At 38.6% G+C, this 19,930-nt stretch overlaps 1 protein-coding gene across 6 annotated transcripts in view; it reads left to right on the top strand.

The window, feature by feature from the left end:
• The window catches only part of LOC123381008, a 789,636-nt gene that overhangs the window by 211,226 nt on the left and 558,480 nt on the right, over positions 1 to 19,930 (top strand). For 4 of the 6 annotated variants that reach the window (XR_006587504.1, XR_006587493.1, XR_006587505.1 and 1 more), the window contains one exon: positions 8,413 to 19,701. The exons of the other annotated variants lie outside the window; for them this stretch is intronic. The gene's annotated coding sequence lies outside the window, so the exon portion shown is untranslated. Of the gene's footprint in view, positions 1 to 8,412; positions 19,702 to 19,930 lie in introns of those variants that run through there. 6 annotated transcript variants of the gene reach the window in all.

Here is a 19,930-nt window from a genome sequence, read left to right as displayed (position 1 = left end):
AAAAAAAAAATCTGCCATGCACATATGTGCGCAAGCATTCATATGGACTTAATGTTTTCATTTATTTTGGGTAAATACATAAGAGTGGAATGGATAGATGATCTGGTAGGTGTATGTTTAATTTTTTAGGAAGAAATAACTAAACAGTTAGCCAAAGTGGTCGTACTGTTTTACAGTCCCAATTCCTCTACATCCAACACTTAGCTATCCAACACTTAGTATGATCAACTTGTTTTTTCCATTCTAATATATGTGCAGTGATATCTTATTGGTAAATGAGATCTCACTATACCCATATTCATTGGTAAAAATGAACCTTCCCTTAATACTAATACTTAAGCATATGAAAAGATGCTAAATATTACTATTTATCATACATATACCTTTGTGTGTGTGTGTGTGTGTATATATGTATACCTTTTTGAAAAATTGACATTTTTCATTTAAACTTTGAGAGATCTTCATATGTTCTAGATAAGTTTGTTTTTTTTCCCCAGATATAGGTAAATATTGCAAATATTTTTTTCTCATCCTCTGGCTTGTATTTAATATCTTTTGAAGAGTCGAAGTTTTCAATTCTGATGAAGTCCAAATTATCAGTTTATTCTTATGTGAGAAATTCATCAAACCACATTTGGTGCTTGACTAGGAAAACTGACAGGACACATGATGCTGTTATACTCATGACAAACTCATAATAGCAGAAGAACACAAAACAAGATCAGCAAAGGGAAAGGCACTCAAGATGTGGTCTTGAGGAAATCAAGTGTAAGCTTCCAAAAGTCCTCTCTTTGTGGAGTCACAGAGGATGCACAATCTTCTAGCATCTAATTGTGATGACGTGATCAACATGTTGTCTACCAGGGAAGCTCATTAGAGACTCTGTGCCTAGGGTGTTATTGGGAGCTGGTCTGTAGGCATCTTCTTCCTAGTATATATCAAAAATTCCAGACTCTTAGAAGGAAAACATGGTTTCAGTATAAGCCATATTGTTTGCAGGAACAGTTTGGGCTCAGTGTGCTACACTTACCAGTTGAGAATGGTGGGAATCCTCCTGAAGTTCATTTCCAGACACTCATAAAGGGCCAACCTTTCAAGCATGCTTTTCAGGGATAGCAGTCTCAGTCCTTCTATGTTAACTCTTATCTGTACAATTTTTTTTGGATCATCCTTTTGGTGTTGTGTTGGAGAAATATTCTCCTAAACCAAAGTCACATAGATTTTCTCCTATGTTGCCTTCTAGAAATTTTAGTTTTAGCTTGAACATTTAGGTCTCTGACCCATTTTGAATTATTTTTTGTATACGGTAATATTGAGGGGTTGAAGTTCTTTTTCTTTTTCTTTTTATTTATTTTTTAAAATGTTTATTTGAGAGAGAGAGATAACATGAGCAGGGGAGGGGCAGAGAGAGAGGGAGACACAGAATCCGAAGCAGGCTCCAGGCTCTGAGCACAGAGTCCAACACAGGGTTCAAAGTCACAAACTGTGAGATCATGACCTGAGCCAAAGTTGAATGCTTAACTGACTGAGCCACCTAGGTGGTCCGAAATTCACTTTTTTAAATGAATGGGTAGCCAATTGTTCCAGCACCGTTAGTTGAAAGGATTATGTATCCCTCTCCACTTGCCTTTGTACCTTTATTGAAAATCAGTTGTCCATATATGTATGTGGGTCTATTTGTGTACTTCTTGTTTCATTGATATGTGCCTATCTTTACATCAATACTATATAGTCTTCGTTGTTGTAGTGATATAGTAAGTCTTGAAATTAGGTAGTATTATTTTTCCAACTTTTCTTTTTCAAAATTGGTACAACATTTCTAGATCCTGTGAATTTCCATATGAATTTTAGATTTATTTCATCAATTTCTATTTTAAAAATCTTGTGTTATTTTGATTAGAATAACATCGACTTAATTAACTTAGGGAAAATTAACATCCTACCTGTAATGAGTCTTCTGCCCATGAACGTAATACATCTATCCATTTATTTAGTTCTTCAATTTCCCTCAGCAATGTATGTCTTCTTATACGTTATTTGCAAAACAGATTTGTAATTATTATGTTTCAAGCATTTGTAAACAGTATTTTTACAATTTTATTTTTTTATTATTTTTTTTAAATGTTTGTTTATTTTTGAGAGATAGGAATAAGAGAGAGAGGCAGAGAGAGAGAGAGAGGGAGACAGAATAGAAAACTGGTTCCAGGCTCCAAGCTGTCAGCACAGAGCCCAACGCAGAGCTTGAACTCAGGAACAGAGAGTTCACCACCGAGGCTGAAGTTGGATGTGTAACTGACTAAGGCACCCAGGTGCCCATGATTTTGATTTTTGATCTTTTGATCAATTGTGGAAACAATTGATTTTTGTATACTTCTATTGTGCAACCTTGATAAGCTCAACTTTAGCTTTTAGTTTTTGTAGATTCCATCAGATTTTCTACATACGTGATATTATTTGTAAATAGAGAATAGATCCAACTATATCCTTTCCAATTTGGAGGGTTTTTTTTCTTTATTTCAAACTGGATAGAACCTCTAGTACAGTATTGAGTAGATGCAGTAAAAAAAAAAATCTTGTTTCTGGTAGTATAGGGAAAACATTCATTCACTCTTGGACTATTAAGTATGATGCGTATTAGTGTATTGTAGGTTTTTTTTGATCTTACTCGTTTTGGAAAATGCTTGTATACTCCTTTTTACTGAAGTGCTTTTGTTTTTCTCCTCTCTCTCCTTTTCATCTTGCACTTCTTTTCTTTAAATAAAGAGTGAATGTTGGATTTTATCAAATGCTTATTTGGCATCTAGTGAGATGATCATATGTGTTTTATTTTTCATTTTGGTAATATGACAATATACATTTATTGCTTTTTAAATGTAAAACCAACTCATATTTTTAGAGTAAATCCCACAGTTATATTTCCCTTTTTGTGCATTGTATTTGATTTGTTAAAATTTTGAATAGAATTTTTATGTTTATATCAATGAAGTTATTAATAATCTAACAGGTTATTAGTTTGTAATTTTTTTTCTTGCAATGTTTTTGTCTGTTTGACATCAGGGAAATGCTGGCCTCAGAGAATGAACTGGGGTGTGTAGTCTTTAATTTTCACTTTTCCAGAGGAGTTTGAATAAATGTATTATTTCTTCCCTCTTTTTTTTTTTTAATTTAATGTTTATTCTTGAGAGAGCGTGCATGTGTGCGCATGAACAGAGGAGGGAGAGAGGGAGACACAGAATCCAAAGCAGGCTCCAGGCTCTGAGCTGTCAGCACAGAGCCCAATGCAGGGCTGAAACCCATGAACTGTGAGATCATGACCTGGGCTGAAGTCAGATGCTTAACCAACTGAGCCACCCAGGCACCCCTTCCCTAACTCTTTAGCAGAATTCACCAGTGATGCCATCAGGTCCTGAAGTTTTCTTTGTAGGTAAGTTTTTAACTACAAATTAGCAGGATTTCAAAGAAATATATACACTTCTATGTTCAATGTGGCATTGTCCCAATAGCTAAGATGTGGAAACAATCTAATTACGAATGGATGAATGGGTAAAGAATATATATATACACACACACACGTACATATAACATATGTTATATATAGACAGTTATATATATACCATATATACGTGTGTGTGGTTATACACACATACACACGATGGATTATTATTCAGTCCCAGGAAGAAAAGAAAATCCTGTCATTTGCAACAACATGAATGGAGAGAGGGCGTTATACTAAGTGAGATAAGCCAGACAGAGAAAGAGAAATACTACATGGTATCACTAATATGTGGAATCGGAATAAAAAGTCAAACTCTGAAACAAGTAGAGAAGTGGTTGTTAAGGGCAAGGTCATCACCTATGTTCCTCTGTGCTATTGTTTTTGTACGTTTTACTTGAGTTGTTATTAATCCCATACTACATTATTATTTTTGTTTAAACACTTGTGTTTTAAAGACATTTAAATAATATGAAAAATCATGTATTTATCCATCGAGTTACCGTTTTTGGTGTTCTTCACTCCTTTTGTAGATTCATACTACTATCTGGTATTTTCCTTCTACCTGAAGGATTTCTTTTAACATTTTTTTGTAGTGTAGGTCCACTGGTGATGAATTCTTTCAGGTTTTAGATGTCTGGAAAAGACTTGATTTTGTCTTCATATTAAAATAATTTTTTTTGCTGGATACAAAATTCTAAACTGATAGGGTTTTTTTCTTTGACTAAAGATGTTGTGTTAGTGTCTTCTCACATGCATTGTTTCAAAAAAAATAACTCAGCTTAAAAAAAAAAGTCTGCCGGCTTAAATATTTCTCTGCCCATAATGTGTCTTTTTCCCCCTCTGTCCTCTTTTAGCATTTTATCTTTATCACTGAGTTTGAGCAATTTGATTATGATGGGTCTTAGTGTATTTCTTCACTTTTTCTTATGATTGTGTTTCATTGAGCTTTTTGGGTTTGTGGATTTATAGTTTTCATCAAATTTGGACAGGTTTTGTCTATTATTTCTTGAAATTATTTCTTGAAATAGATGTTCTGCCTTCTCTCTTCTTTGGGACTTTAATTACATATATATTAGTCCTCTGAGATCATTCCACAGCTTACTAATACTCTTTAATAATTCGTATTTACTTTAGCATCCATGTTTCATTTTGGATAGTGTCTAGGGCTAGGTTTTCAAGTTTACTGATCTTTTTTTTTTCTGTAATGTCTAATCTATAAATCTCATTTAGTGTACTTTTCATCTCAAACCTTATAGATTTTATGTTTTGAAGATTGATTTGTTCATGTCTCTACTTAACTTTTTCAGTCTTTGAAATACACTTACAATGACTATGGTGTACTTCTCTATTAATTCTGACATCTATGTCAGTTCTTGGTCAGTTTCCATTGATTTGCGTCTTCATTATGTGTTGTATTTTTTTAAGTTTCTTTAAATGCCTGCCTTTTTATGTGAGGCCAATCTTATAAATTTTTCTAATTGAATGCTAGATTGCTTTTTTAATTCGTGTAGATATTGTGCTTTTTTTTTTTTTTTTTTTAATCTGTGATATAGCTACTTGGAAATAGTTTAATCCTTTTAGGTCTTGCTTTTAGTATTTGTTAGGCATGATCAGAGCAATGCTTTATCTGGGATAATTATCCCCCATTGCTGATCTAAGACCCTTTGTGTACTCTACCCAGTGTCCCATGGTTCTTGAGGTTTTCCATTCTGGCTCATGGGAATAGGAATTTCTCCCAGTCTTGTGAAGCCTAGCACTGTTACCTCTACCCTTTAAGGTCATTTTCTTTATTTCTTGAGTGGTTTCCTCACATGCATGTGCTCACCAGTATTTGGTTAAATACTCAGGACTGACTCTCTGAAGACCTCCAGGGTTTTGTCATATCACAGCTCTCTCCTCACCAGTACTTTCTGTAAAGTGTAGCTGCCTTGAAGTCCCTAGACTTTTAGTTCAGTCTCCTCAGTTCAGGATGGAGTTGTGTTTCCCCTCCCTGCATTGTGGTCTGGGAACGGTCAAGAATGTATGCCATAGCAATTTTAGGGCCGTCTAGTTTATTTCCTGTTTATCAAAGATCAGTGTTCTCCTTTCCTGATGTCTAATGTCTTGCCATTGTTTCATATATTATGTCTATATTTTTGTTGTTCCAGGTGGGAGGGTATATATAATCCCAGTTAATCTATCTTCACTGGAGGCAGAAGTAACTGCATTTAGGAATGTTTGGATCCTTGCAAGTCTTAATTTGGCATGATACAAGTGTTAACAATTCACAAATCTTCTTTCCCTAAATTATTTGTCAGTAGTTCCTTTTGAAAACAAGAAAACTGTTTACTTACTCATATTTATTGAGGGTAGGGGAAGGGTTGACCACACCATAAATCTCTGTATTTTAGAGATGATCAGAGAAAATTTAGATAATGGAGTCAGTAGGTCTGTGATTGAGTAGGGTACAGATTATACAGAGTTAAAGTGCAAGGGCAAAAGGGGACAGTGCTTCTCAGAGCATTCTTTACTTGATATATGGCATCTTTCTGAAGCTCATCTTAGCAGTCCCAAAGAGCCTAACTGGTCTAATGCAATGCAGTGGATTAGAGCACTACATATTGATTAGGCATCTGTTTATGCTTGGGAAGGTATTAAGAACTCTGGAATTTCAATAAATTTTGACATGTGCAATTCTGTTAGCATGTTGCCTAGCCAGCTTTTAAAGCAGAATGGGGCCGGCCTTGTAGATGGAGAGTCTGGGCTTAGGTGGCAGGTACTACTCAATGTGAATCATGCCTCTGGCATTTATTATCATCTGCGTGGCATACGGAAATAGGTTTAATCTCACTAATCCATGATTTCCTGTTCTGAGTAATGAAGATAACCACACCTAAAGAAGTTGTGGGTAGGCATTAAATGAGACACAGTACATTACAATGTGGCTAGGCATTATGCTTGTATTCATTAGGATTGTTCAGAGAAAGAGGACCAACAGGGTTGTGTGTGTGTGTGTGTGTGTGTGTGTGTGTGTGTGTGTGTAGAGAGACAGAGAGATTTATCTGAATTATGGAGGCTGACAAGTTTAAAATCTGCAGAGTGGATCCAAAGCTTGGAGCTACAGGTAGGAGCTGAAGTTGTAGTTGAAGTCCAAAGGCCATCAGCTAGGAAAACTTCTCCTTGCTCAGGGGAGGTCAGTTTTAATTCTGTTAAGGCCGTCCACTGATTGCTAACTCACATTATAGAGGACAATCTTCTTTACTTAAAGCCCACCAATTTAAATGTAAATCTCATCTTAAAACACCCTTGGAGAAATTTCCAGAATAATGTTTGACTAAATATCTGGACACCATGGCCTAGCTAAGTTGACACATAAAATTAACCATCACAATGGTTACGTACATTAGCTCATTTAACTCTCTCATCAACCCTTTGAGGGTAGGTATTCTTTTCTCAGACTCACAGTGGGGATTTGAGGTTCAGGGAGATGAAGTAATTTGCACAAGACTGAGATTTGAATTCAGGATTTATTAGACTACAAATTCCATTCTCTTAAAAACTCTATTCAAAGATATCCCACCACAGTGCCTGTTACATAGTAGGTACACAATTGAGGTTACCCCTCACTTCTTGCAGTGGGGAGTGTTTGGTTTCTATCCTTCTGTCCTTGACTAAGCTGTAAGTAATTCTGTGACCAGGTGAGGTCTTTTTGGTCTTGACTCTTTTTTCTTTTAATTTAAAATTTATTTATTTTGAGAGAGAGCAAGCGAGCATGTATGAATGCATGCAAGTGGGGGAGGGGCAAAGAGAGAATCCCAAGCAGGCTTTGCACCTCCAGCGTGGATCCTGACACAGGGCTCAAACTCATAACTCAGGAGATCATGACCTGAGCAGAAGTCAGATGCTTAACTGACTGAGCCACCCATGTGCCCTGGTCTTTCTCTTAATGCTTATTAGTGTCTGGTACACTCAGGTTCTCTGTAAATTGATGCCTGAATACAGCTGGAAATACTATGGGGAACCTCTTAATCATTAAATCAAATAGTTTTTTTTTTCCTTGACTAATTACTTTGTATAAAGGGCCAAGAGCTTTGGAGAAAACAAAGCCAGATCTGGCCTGGATTCTACCCTCAAAAATCTTATAGTTTCATATTGGAAGTGTGGAATAAATTCATTCATTCATTTTTCATTCAACAAGTGACATTTATTTCCCTCTCTGTGCTAGGCTTTAGTCTAGGAGTTAGGAACACCGTGTAGACCCTTTATTAGTTTCTTTTTGCTGCTGTAACAAATTACCACAAACTAAAAGCAATACATTTCTGTTATTTTACACTTCTGAAGCCAAAGTCCAAAATGAATCTTAGAATGGTAAAACCAAAATGTTGGCAGGACTGGTTCCTTCTAGAACCTCTGGACGAATCCATTCTGCCTCTTCCAGCTTCTGGAGGCCACCTGCATTCTTTGCTCATGGCCTCACATCACATGCTTTTGTCCTTCTTCCATTGTAGCATTATCTTCTACTGACATCTCGCTTTCCTCTTACAAGAACCCTTCTGATTGTATCATGCCCACTTGGATAATCCAGGATAATATCCTTATCTCAAAATTCTGAATTTATTCACATCTGAAAAGTTCTCTTAGCCATGTAAGGTAACCTGTTCACATGTTGCATGGATTAGAATGTGGGAATCTTCAGTCGACCTTTATTTAGCCTACCATACACCTTCATTCAGTAAATGATACAGTAAAAGATTGGGATCCGATATAATATGTTTAGATAAGTGCTATAAATGGAATAAATTATGGTAGAGATATAGAGAATGATTGGATGGGAGGAGTTCTTCTAGTGAGAGATTTGTCAGGGAGAACCTGGCTGGTGAAGTGACATTTGAGTAGGGGCTTTAGGACTGAAGTGTACCCCAAATGTTGTTCCACAGCTGAGATCTCCTCATAAGCAACAGCATCCTACCTGGAGAGAAGCACATGACACTGTCCAGATTTCCTGTCATCGGCTTCAAGCTCTTGATGGCATTCCTGACTCGGATCAGTTACTCATCACCAAGACAACTGTGTCCAGGATCCAGGTCAACCTCAATATTCAAGAGACTGAGCAAGCAGATGCTTAGGGTCAAGGAGGAGCAGCAACCCTATCAGAAAAGGGGGGGACAGTTCAGTTTTAATAAATTTACCTGTAACTTTGCAATTATAAAGTCTAGAGAAAAATGTCTTTTAATCCAGCCTGTACATAAAGGTAATGCCATTTTGAAAAATAAATTTTCTTTTGACTACCCTATGAGGAGAATTGGACCATCACCATTCATTCTCTCAGAGTCTTCTGTGGCTCTGGCCTGGGCTTAGCTCAGAACCAGCCAATTTTCCCCAGGATCTGTCCTGCCTGGGCAGGCCGTATATCAGGAACTGGCCCTCACTGCCACTCCCCTCTGCTCCCAGCATGTGATCCTGTGACCAGCTGCCTCCTGCCTGAGTCTCTAGCTTTGTTATTTACTAGATATTTTTCCTATTTTTCCCACACTGCAATTAACATCTAGAAAGGCAGAGATCCCTATGCATAAAGCTTTGAACCATCACCTGAAAATACACCCAGCTGTTTCTATACTGGAGTTTAAGAACATTTAGCTAATTACCGTCCTCAGGAAGAGAAAGCTTCCTAATGGAAGCAGCAAGGTCTTTTCTGCCTTACAGTGGGAGCCAGTCACCAACAGATAAATAGGAGTTATGTTACACCCCTCCCCATTTATGCCTTCACAGGGGAGGGTGTCATAAAGTGCTGCCTCGGCAGGCCTAATACTATGATGTGTATTTTGACAAAGATGCTTTTTCAGAGCCATGAAAGTAAAAGCACCATAAAATCAGAAGGAAGCAGAGTATAAATTGAATCTGAATGAGTCCCAGCTCAGCTTTGCTATTGCACCTTGGCGAAAATGGCCTGACTCCTCTGTCCCCTCCAGCTGCTTCAGTGGCTGGACTTCCAGGAGCCTAATGACACACAATGGTCACTTGGGTTGCATTGGCCTGGAGGGCCTGGGAATGGAGAGGAGGGAGGGAGACAGGCCTGGTCCTAGCAATGTGAATACACAGAAGGTCTTGGAAGTGTGTGTGCATGTTCATGGATACGTGTGTGTGCGTGTGTCTGTCTCTTGGGGTTAATGTGCTGATGCTTGGCCGGAAAGCAGTTCATGGTTCCTGGCTCCTATGTTCTGATAGGTGGCTGCCCACTCTTTTTACAAGGCATTGCTGAGAGCAGGCTTGCCCTCATTAATCACAGTAATAGCAATAAGTAGGCAATTAAGTTCTCTCAAGGATGCATGTAAGATTCCTTGGCTTTAGCAAAGCTGTACTAGTTGGTGGAGTTAATGGCAAGGAGCTGGAGCTGTGAGTCTGGGTCAAGGCTCATTTTCAGGTTCAGAGAGATAATGACAGTCGTAGAATTGTCTAGTTTTCTCAGCGCAGGGAGGTCACCCTCAGGCTTGCTAAACTGTGAGCTCAGTATCGTAGGGGCTGAGATTTCTTCATCTCCCTGATGCAAGGGATAGCTGGCTAGCTGCTGCCCCCTGACCGTGCCAAAAATTCACCCTACTAATTCTTTCTTACCCTGGAGACCAAGGGGAGGATCCATTCCCCGATTGTGGCTCACACACTGTATCCTAAAAAGGAGCACCAATCCACATTAGTGAACTGAATTCAAGACTTAAAGTACTGTTGATCTGATGATGATGAGTTTGGGCATCTTAAAGGCCAACTCCAAATCTGCCTATTAGCAGGATCATTGTAATGGTTTCTTGGAGTGGGAGTTTCCTTGAAGCTCTATCTTGCCCACCTCCAAATCATCTTGCTGTTAAACAACCTTCTTAAGTACCCTCACCATGGTGCCTTTGCTCAGGAGCCCTTCACATCTTTCTGTGTATGTGTGCAGGAAGCCAGCTCCCCTGCTGGGTAATCCTTGCTTAGTAGGCCCATTCAGCTTGTGTCCCAGCATGCATACTGTTTCCATCCTCCCCAGGGGTTCTCACCTGTGCTGGGCTCCCTCCTTCCCTTTTGCCTTTTCTCCTGCTGTTCTGCTCATTTTAGAAATTTCTCTGCTTTCTTCTTCCCTTAAACAAATCCTCTTGATCTCTGGAGGGATATTATAAATCTTGTCTCCTTCGGGAAGGCTTCCCAGGTTGATCCCTGGCTGTACCAAACACTGGTTCTCTGAACTCTTAGATCTGTGTTACACAACTGAAACTTTAATTTATACTGACTTGGAAGCTTCACTACTTCCTTGTGTGCCCTCTATTGGGTCTTTTTACCCTGCTTCACTGGAAGTACCTGGAAGGCAGAAATGAAATGTTCAGTTATTCAATGGGACAGTTTGGAGTATGGGAGAGACAACAGACATGGGCACAGGAAACCAAAGAGCCTAGTTATGCCATTTCCTTCCTGTGGGAATTTGGGGAAATTACTTATGTCTGCTGGATTTCCTACCAGAAGCATAAGCATCCTACTTAAGGTAGAGACTGCCCTTTCTTATCCCACATGATGCCCACAGCTCAGACCTAGGGGTATTCACTAACCCTGCTTCTTTCTTTTACAACTAGGGTAATCATTGGGATTATAATAAATATTCAGCTCTTCCCTTCTGGGCACAGTATAGGAATATACTAGTGCTTGGTCAATAAAATGTGAGCATGACTGACACTTGTCACTTCCCAGTGAAAGTGTCAACTAGAGCATGTATCAATGTATTCTCCTTTTCTCATGGTAATGGAGAAGTACATTGTTCCAAATGGTATCCACTCCCTCAGTTTGGGTCCTTGAGTGAAGATGTGATGATATAACCATAGCCTCTATCCTATCAAACAAGGTTATGTAGTATCAGAAAGAAACAAACCTTGGTTTTTCAAACCACTGAGATTGTGTTTCCCCCCTCCACTAGCAGTGTAACTTACGGTGTCCTGTGTGACTTACCATCTTCCTTATTCTTTGCCCCTGTTTTTCTTCGTCTTTTTCCTGATGTCCCTCATCATAAAGAGTATCCTACAGGTGGGCAGCAAACTCTCCATAAACAGTGCTAAGAGCATGATACTCTCAACAGTAGTGTCTCCATCGATTTCAGAACCAGGGAATTCTCACTGCTTTTCTGGTGGGCAAACTTTGGAAGTGTCAGAGTATTTGGGGTCAAGCCAAGGCTTGGACTTTGATTTTGTAGGTGGTGAGTCATTACTTCCCCAACATATCCTTCTAATGTCCAAATCAAAGTGCTACAGAAATATGTAGGATATTTAAAATGTTAGAAGCAATAAAAAAAATCCTGTAGAAGATTTGAATTAATAAGAACTCTTATAGGCCTTTGTGATTTTTTTTTTCCCACATTACACCACTAATATAATTTAATCTAAGTTATTGAAACCTTCAAGGATTTCTTGTGGTATCAGGATCTGGCAGGGTGAGTTGTTGGTGATATACAGAACAGATAAAGTTGATTTTGTTTTATCTACTATGAGAGATGTGAACAAACCCTTGCTCAGGATCTCTGAAACGGATGTCTGAGAGATCTATAGAAAACAAACATCCTCATGGAATGAGCTCACATTTCATACGTTTTCACCCTTCACAGCCTCCAAACGTGCCTGCCCCACTGTGTCTGTAATAAGGATCTCTAAGAGAAATTCCAAAGAGGAGGAGGGAGGAGCATGACTTTGCATCTAGACTGAGAAGAACAGTACTTATATAATTTTGTTTTTCAGTCTTGGTTAACCCAGACTTTTCTTTAATTAACAGACTTGGCCAATGTCATGTTGTTATCTAACAGTGTGTCTAAGAAATAAAAACACTTCTTTTTCTCACTATGTGACAAGGTCCAGATGTGCTCAGATTAAGTGTAGAGTCCAAATTCCAAGACAGGACTCAAGATTTTGTTAAAAACTCCATGAAAAAGGCAAGAGTGAGGGAAAGAAATTTACATGTTCCCCAACCACGATGTTTGGTTGGAGATGGGGGAAGGGACCAGCTGGATGAAAGGCTCTACAGCTACTTCAATCCCTGGATGATCAGGCAGAGAAAAGTCAGGCTGCAGGATGGTATAGCTGTGTCTAAAAAGGGGTTCCAGGCAAGTATGGTTTCTAGTAATATTTTTTTTATGGGAAACAAAACACCACAGAACGTAAAATTTCTAGCAAACTTGCTTATTTTGTAGCAGCAGTTGGACAATCGAATGTACTAGCCTCCTCAATTCAGATGCTAGATATGAAAATTAAAGCTGTAATTTTTTTAACTTAAAGAATCCCTGGACACAGTGATGCAATAGCTGATTTATAGATGTGAGGACTTCAATAGCCATGATCTAAGAGAATTACAGCAATGTGACACACTGAAATACGCCTTTATCTCTCCAACTCAGCATGCGTGAGCATACTAAATACACAGATTCTTCAGTTTTACAGGAAAATCATGTGTGAATACTGAGTGTAACAAGCTTTGGAAGACTGGTAAATTCTGCACAGCAGAGTGTTTGCTAATGAAAGCATTTAGGAAAAACTAAAGTGGTAAGACAAAGTGAATGATTCTCCATTTTTCAAAATGATAAAGCAGGGTCAGTTGACTTCATACTTATTTATCCAGGTTGGAGAAGGGGAAAAACTGGGATTGGGTTCAGGAGACACTGAACAATCCCAGTTTGCCACCTTCAACCGTGTTACATTAGGTGGGTAACTCAACTTCTCCGAGTTCCAGTTTCTAGATCAGTGAAGCTACTTACAGAAGGTTGTTTGGGAAACAAATAATATAATTCATTTGAAAATGCTAAGTAATTTGTAAAGAACATCACAAATATGAGAAGTTAACGAGTGTTGTTACTTTTGCTCTTTTTGGCGAAAGGATGACCAAATAACTGGTAAGACATATTTTCTGTATGTGTCTGTGAGGGTGTCTCCAGAAGAGATTAGCTTTTTAATCAGACTGAGTAAAAAAATATTTTTACCAATATGGGTGAGCATCGTCCAATCTTTAGAGGGACTGAATTGAATAGAAAGGTGGGAGGTCGGTAGATTTTCTCTCTTGGTTTGAACTGAGATATCCATCCTGTTCTCAGGCTGTGGACTCCAGTGAATTCCACCGCTGGCTTTCCTGGTTCTTCAGCTTGAACATGGCAGATTGTGGGACTTGTGGGCCTCTATGATTGCATGAGCCAATTCCTGTAGTCAATTTCTTATTTATGTATACTTCTATATATCCCAATGGTTCTGTTTCTTTGGAGAACCCTGATTAATAGACTCATGTGACAGATGACCATGAAAGACTCGAGAATATGGTTAGGGAGCCCTAAAGATCAACTGATCTCTAGGAAGTATTACAAAAGGTATTGGAAACCCTGCAGAACATGCTTTCTCTATGGCTGTGCTCGACCTGCTGCACTGGTTCTGTATCTAAAAGAAAAATTTCAGATGAGTTGTAGGAAGCTTAGAGAGTGCGGGAGTGCTACAGGAACCAGAGGATGGAGGCACTTGCATAAGAAACCAAACCACCCAGGACAGGACTTTGGTCTGGGTTGGGGCAGCAGAGGAGCCCAGTGCATGTGATTGAAGTCTACAAAAACAATGAGTAGTGTGAATTTTATTCACCTCGCTCCATGTAAATATAGGGACAATTTTAGAGTTTGAGAAAACTTTAGAGCCAACTGCTTGAAATATGTGCACTCAAAAAGGATGATGAACTTTCTGATTCAGAGATTTATCCTATCTTATTAATCTCCCTGCCAAATTTTTTCTTTCCAGTCAACCCACCCTTCATACTGTAACTCCAGATATACCTACAAAATATACATCTGATCACCCCAACCCCATCTTTGAACTACACATACCTCCACATCATAGACATAAGACTGTACCAACATTTTGCTCTAACTGTGACCATAGCCAATAGTTATCTTAAAATCTAACCTCCACTATGGCCCTTGGAACTAAAGAACAGGAAAGAAAAGTCTTGAACTTCTCCTGGAAGGGCCAGTATTTCCCTTCTTTTTCTTGTTAATAGATTGCAGAGTCAATTCTGTCATCATCCTGAGGGTATTGCTCTAGAGAAAGAGCCTGGGTGTCGGAGAAATCCAGCTGTTTATGCCATCCCTTACCCGTTTCTTTGTTACCTTCCACTTGAGAGGATTTTGTGGTTCAGTTTCTTAAGATAGTTAGAAGCCTGTCTAGTTATTGCCCTAGAAACTTGAGGACATCACATAACTACAGGGCCATAGGTATATCAGGCTGAGATTCATCTATGATTCTGTTTCTCATTTCAAATTAGCTGTAGCCTTTTGATAAACAGGCTCACCAGAGACTTGAACAATGGACACCAGGTGACAGCATTATTCAAATAACGAATCGTCATCAACGCTACATGCCTCAAATTTGCTGTGACACTTGAAAATTATGTGAGCCCCTGCCATGTAAAAACAACTTATTTTTCCAAGAGAAATTAAAGCCTAACTGAAAAAATCACAAGATATTAGAGAAAATGCTTTCTAAAACTAGGTACAAAAATGTCTTCTCTCTCCATGTGCTACCTTACATTGCTATTGTCCCAAAGACTGGACCCTTAGGTTCTTGGTGAGAGCTGGTGTGAGCTATGCCACTTGCTTCTTTCCCCGAACTTTGACTTCCTTCAGCTCTAATGTTCTACAAGATCTGAGCAAGTCTTGCTACTCCACTGTAGCCCTGAATCTCTGCAAGTTATATTCATGACAGCTTTTTCTCCCTCTACAGTCTATTTTTATTCTCCTCTGTCAAGAGCTTTCTTCTTTCAAGTAGGTTAAACCCACAACTCAAGTCTGCAACCCAGGTTAAACTTTTCCCTCATCTCCTGTATGTAGGGCCAATACTTATATTTATTGGGTTGGAAGGTCTTTTCTCTTCCCCATGGTTTTGAACACAAAGAAAGCCTTTTTCTTTACATTATTTGTTTTCCTCGTTGAGTTTCTGATACCTCAGTTCCAAAGCCCTAAGTGATAGTTAATCGTTTAAATACTAAATCTTGAAGACTCTCATTTTATTTTTGAGATTTTTAAGCTGCCCTACTCACACACATTGGTTGGCAATTTCTTCTTTCACTGTGATTGAAACTATATTTTGGGTCTCTGTGATCCACAACCATCATTCATTGTTCATATATTGGTTGAATTAACTTGAACACACATAGTGCAGAGGTCCACAGAGGAGGCTGTACTAAGCTATAAAAATGTGTAGGTCAATTTTGCCTCAGGTATTTCCCTGAAACTGAATACAAAAATTTCAAATATGTAAAGGAAAACAAATACAGGACTTAAAATTCATTCATTCTTTCCTGCCAGTTCTAGCATCAAAAATCCCAAAGCCAGTAAGTACCATGCAATTGGAATCTGTTATTTCAAGCTGCCAAGTGGAAGGTAAATTTCAGAGCAGTTGTTTCTTAGTTATTTCAAGGGATTGGGAGAGTTTATAACAGCCTTGGAGACATTGTGGCTATGGAAGAGGTGTTGTAGGTGTTTGTTATTTTAATGTGGGACTACCAGGAACCCTAGGGTCCTGCATATTTTTAACTGGAACCTGCATATTTTTAACATATTTTAACAGCCATGGAAAGTGAAGGCCAGTGGGGTGCTGCTGAATCATTGGGATAAGAGTGCCTCCTGGATCCCCTTGACTGACAGGTAGAATATGACTTCTCAAAATAGTGCCTTTCCCAGCTCTCTTCCTGAGTGACCTTGGAAATAATCTGGAGCACAGCAGAACACAGGGACCCTTGTGTTTATTTGCTGCATTCAATAGAGCACTGTTACTATAGGTGGTACTGAATGGGTCAAATTTTCCAGAAGGACCATCACCGGGGCATACCCACACCTGCAACTCTAGAATTCAGGCTTTAGCAGGAAGGTTCTGCCTAATAGTCTTGGGGGTTGGAAGTGTCAACATATTAAAAGTCAAGTATCCAATAAAATTGGTTATCTTCGCTGGAATGAACTAAATTTAGCATTTATTTTGTCTGTTCAAGGCTGTTAGTGGGCTCAACTCAAGGCCTTTCAGAGAATGAGGGCCATAGAAGAAGAAACAGATCCCTGAAGGTGAAATTTCCCTCTTAAGGAATGGACCCTATTGCTATCTTGGATATACCAGTCTTTCCCAAACAGGGCAGGTTTGAGGCAGAGCTAATTAATGCCCCTAAGTAGCCCCTAGGCTGCGAATCAAGAAACTTGATGATTAAATCTGTCCTTTCAGAATGGGCCAAGAGTCCAAATCAATTGCACTAATAAAGGAATTGACTTTAGGGTTACCTGGGGTTCTAACCCCAGAACAACCCATACCTTTCTTGACTAGACAGAAGTAGGTCCAGAAAGTCAGTCAAATGGGTTTTATAATGCCTTTCTTCCTAGGACCTGAAAAAATAAAATATGTATCTGGTGGACGAGAAACCTGAAAAGGTAACTAAAAAGACATGGGTAGGCCTGATTTGAACAAAATTAGGAGAGCGTGGTATAAAAGCAAAAATGTAGGGTGTTTTGAGGAGGAGAAAATATGTAGAAGGATTCTGAGAGATGGAGTGAAAATGTTGTTTAGAAATGTCAATAATATAGTCACCTGGGTGACTAAGTGAGTTAAGCATCAGTCTCTTGATCTCAGCCTCCTAAGTTCAAGCCCCATGTTGGGCTCCACTCTGGGTGTGAAACCTACTTTAAAAAATGTCAATTAAATCTGGCAACATGTACATTTTTGGTGATCTTGACAAGAGCATTTCTATTTGGAAGAACCCAAGATGATAACAGGGCAAGGTATTAATGTGAGATAAGTAAGTAAAGGCAGTATATCTAGAAAACCAGAGCATTTAGGTTTGGCCGTGAAATGAATAAGAGAAATGGAATGGTAGGTAACCTTAATGGGGAGATAAAAGAGAGAATACCTTGAGAAGCAATGAAGTAGAGAAGTGAGAGTCTTGACTGAAAAGAGAAGGATGAAGAGTCCTAGAATACTGGGACTTAAAAGCAAGTTCTCAGAGCAAAGTATGGTGTACGTAGGAAAGTACTTCCAGGGATCTTTGGGCCCCAGCATGGCACAGTAGTAGTCCTGTCTGTAACTAGAAAGCATGGACCACGTGCACCTGGGTAATGAGCATCTCAGCACTAACATGTGCAAAGGTAGTCAATAACCAAATGAGTTTTATATACTTCCTGTTGCTGTGTAAGTACCCTAATATTTTTCATAACAAATGTTCATGTTGGGAATTCCCAAGGATTATTGAAGTTGAATTTCTCATTTGCTTGAGAGATTGGATAGAGGCAGAAATAATTTGGTATCATCCAAATAAATCTAATTTTTGAGCACTTGTCTTAGTGGATTTGGAGTCATACTTGGTACTTTATAAAGGAAAAGTCAAGCATAATGAGAAGTTACAGCAAAGAACCTGCTTTCCACTGGGTGGTCAATGAAGACCTCTCTGGGAAAGTGACATTGAAGCTGAGAATTGAAGGACGCAAAGGAATGAACCAACTAAAGAGGGGAGGAAAGAGTGAAAATCCCTAAGACAGGAGGTAACTTGGTGTCTGCTATGATCTTCAAGAAGGTTATTGTGAGTGGTACATAATAGACAAGTGGAAGAGTGTCCTGATGTGAAGGAGGAGGTGTGCACAGGAATCAGATTACGTACAACTTTACAATGAGAAGTATAGGCCATATCTAAAATGTTTCCTAGAAGATTCATGAAGAATTGTTTGATCAGAGACTAGTAATAGGGTGTTCATTTAGAAGGTTACTAGAACAATAGTTCAGCGGAGAAATGATAGTTGCTTGCAGAAATGATACAATGATTTAAGGAGATTCAGTAGATTTAAGACCTATCCCAACAATGGCATTGACTATACTGAACTGAGGCAGAAGTTACCAAGTATAGTTTCCAGGTTTCTAGAAAATAATGGAGAGTTATTTTTAACTGTAAAATGAAAATTCATAAGCAAATATATATGCTGATTTAAAAAATGTAAATGAGAAGAGACACGGGTAATGCAACAGAGAATGGATAACTGAAGAAAAAAAATATTGAAGACAGCAAGAAGTAGAATAATCCACAGGACAGGTTGATAAATGGTATTTCATGGGAATGAGGAAATTCTTTATTTGTAACAGGACTGAAGAAGAAGATGGCTTCAAGTATGTTTATAAATTTGGTAAGGGAATTTGAAGATACATGTGTGCTTGGCTTATTTTTCCTAATGATGTATGAGAGAATTAGTGGGTCTGGAGGGTTGTGAGAGCAGTCTAGGGGAGAGGGAAGAAGGTACAAAGGACGGACTTTGGACAAAAGAAAGCAAGCTTACTGGAGAAATTTGCTAGGGTTGCTAATCAGTGTTGAGAGCCAATCTAAGGTCTGTGTCCATTAATTTAAGGTTACATTCAGTCACAGTGATTAGAAGATTTCCTTCAGCAAGGATCAGAAAATAATGCTTTGGCCGCATTTGTTTGCCTTTTTAGAAGAAACATGAGTGAGCAGAATAATCCAGAAGAGTAGAGTGGAAAGTCTCCTAAGAAAATGGAAACCAGAGTCATCTGGGGAATTTGGTTTTTTGGACACGTCGTCCTTTGTAGTTCTAAGAAAGGCAAGGGTGATGGCAAGTGTGGGGAGTTTGTTAGTTTGATAAAATGAGGTATTTGCTTGTGACAACTTCTATTTTTCTTTATGAAAGACTACAAAAAAATTAACTGCCAGTGGGGAGTAGGTTTTTGGGGTAGGGAGAGAAGGAAAAGAAATCTGAGGTTTGAGAAACTTACACCATGTAATTGGTAGTTCTCTTAAATACGCTTCCATTGTTTGAGCATGTAAGATATTCCCTGTTTTCTGATACTTAAAAGTGATGTTGAACAGTCTTAGCAACAAAATAATTCTATCTATGGCCATTTCCTTAGGATAAATGATAAGATTTAGAAAAAAAATGTTTTCTACTTTTTGTACTTTTTCATTCCTTAAAAAATTACTTCTAAATTTTTTTTTTAAAGAAAGCATTCATTGTTAAAATTTAATTAACAGAGAAAATCTTATAGTGATGCCCTGGCTGAGAATGCAGCAAAGGACAAGATACACAGTCTGGTGTAAATTACTGCGTTCGGTGTCACATAGCTTTCAGTTCCTAAAATTGAGGTATCAACACCACTAGTGTTTTACATGGATTGTGTGTGGCTGTGTATAGGATAGAATTCAGCGCATATAATTCCGGGGCCTAATGTTAGCTCATTCTGAAAGAATCCAAAGTGAAGGCAGCAGCCTGATCTAATTAATCTTCCTTACTAAGATTTTGGATTGATGAAGTTTGGATAATTCCCTTGGATCTCTGGGGGCTGTCTTCATGACTAGCATTAAGCAAGCTATCAGTAAGAAAATTAGGAGGCAGGATTCAGTGACTAGGTCTACAAATAATTAGTATTTTCATTTTCCAGAGAAAATCTA

The sequence above is a fragment of the Felis catus genome, chromosome D2 (assembly GCF_018350175.1).
Source record: "Felis catus isolate Fca126 chromosome D2, F.catus_Fca126_mat1.0, whole genome shotgun sequence".
Taxonomy (NCBI): domain Eukaryota; kingdom Metazoa; phylum Chordata; class Mammalia; order Carnivora; family Felidae; genus Felis; species Felis catus.
The sequence above is the reverse complement of the archived record's forward strand: the minus strand, read 5'-3'. Positions and strand labels throughout refer to the sequence as shown.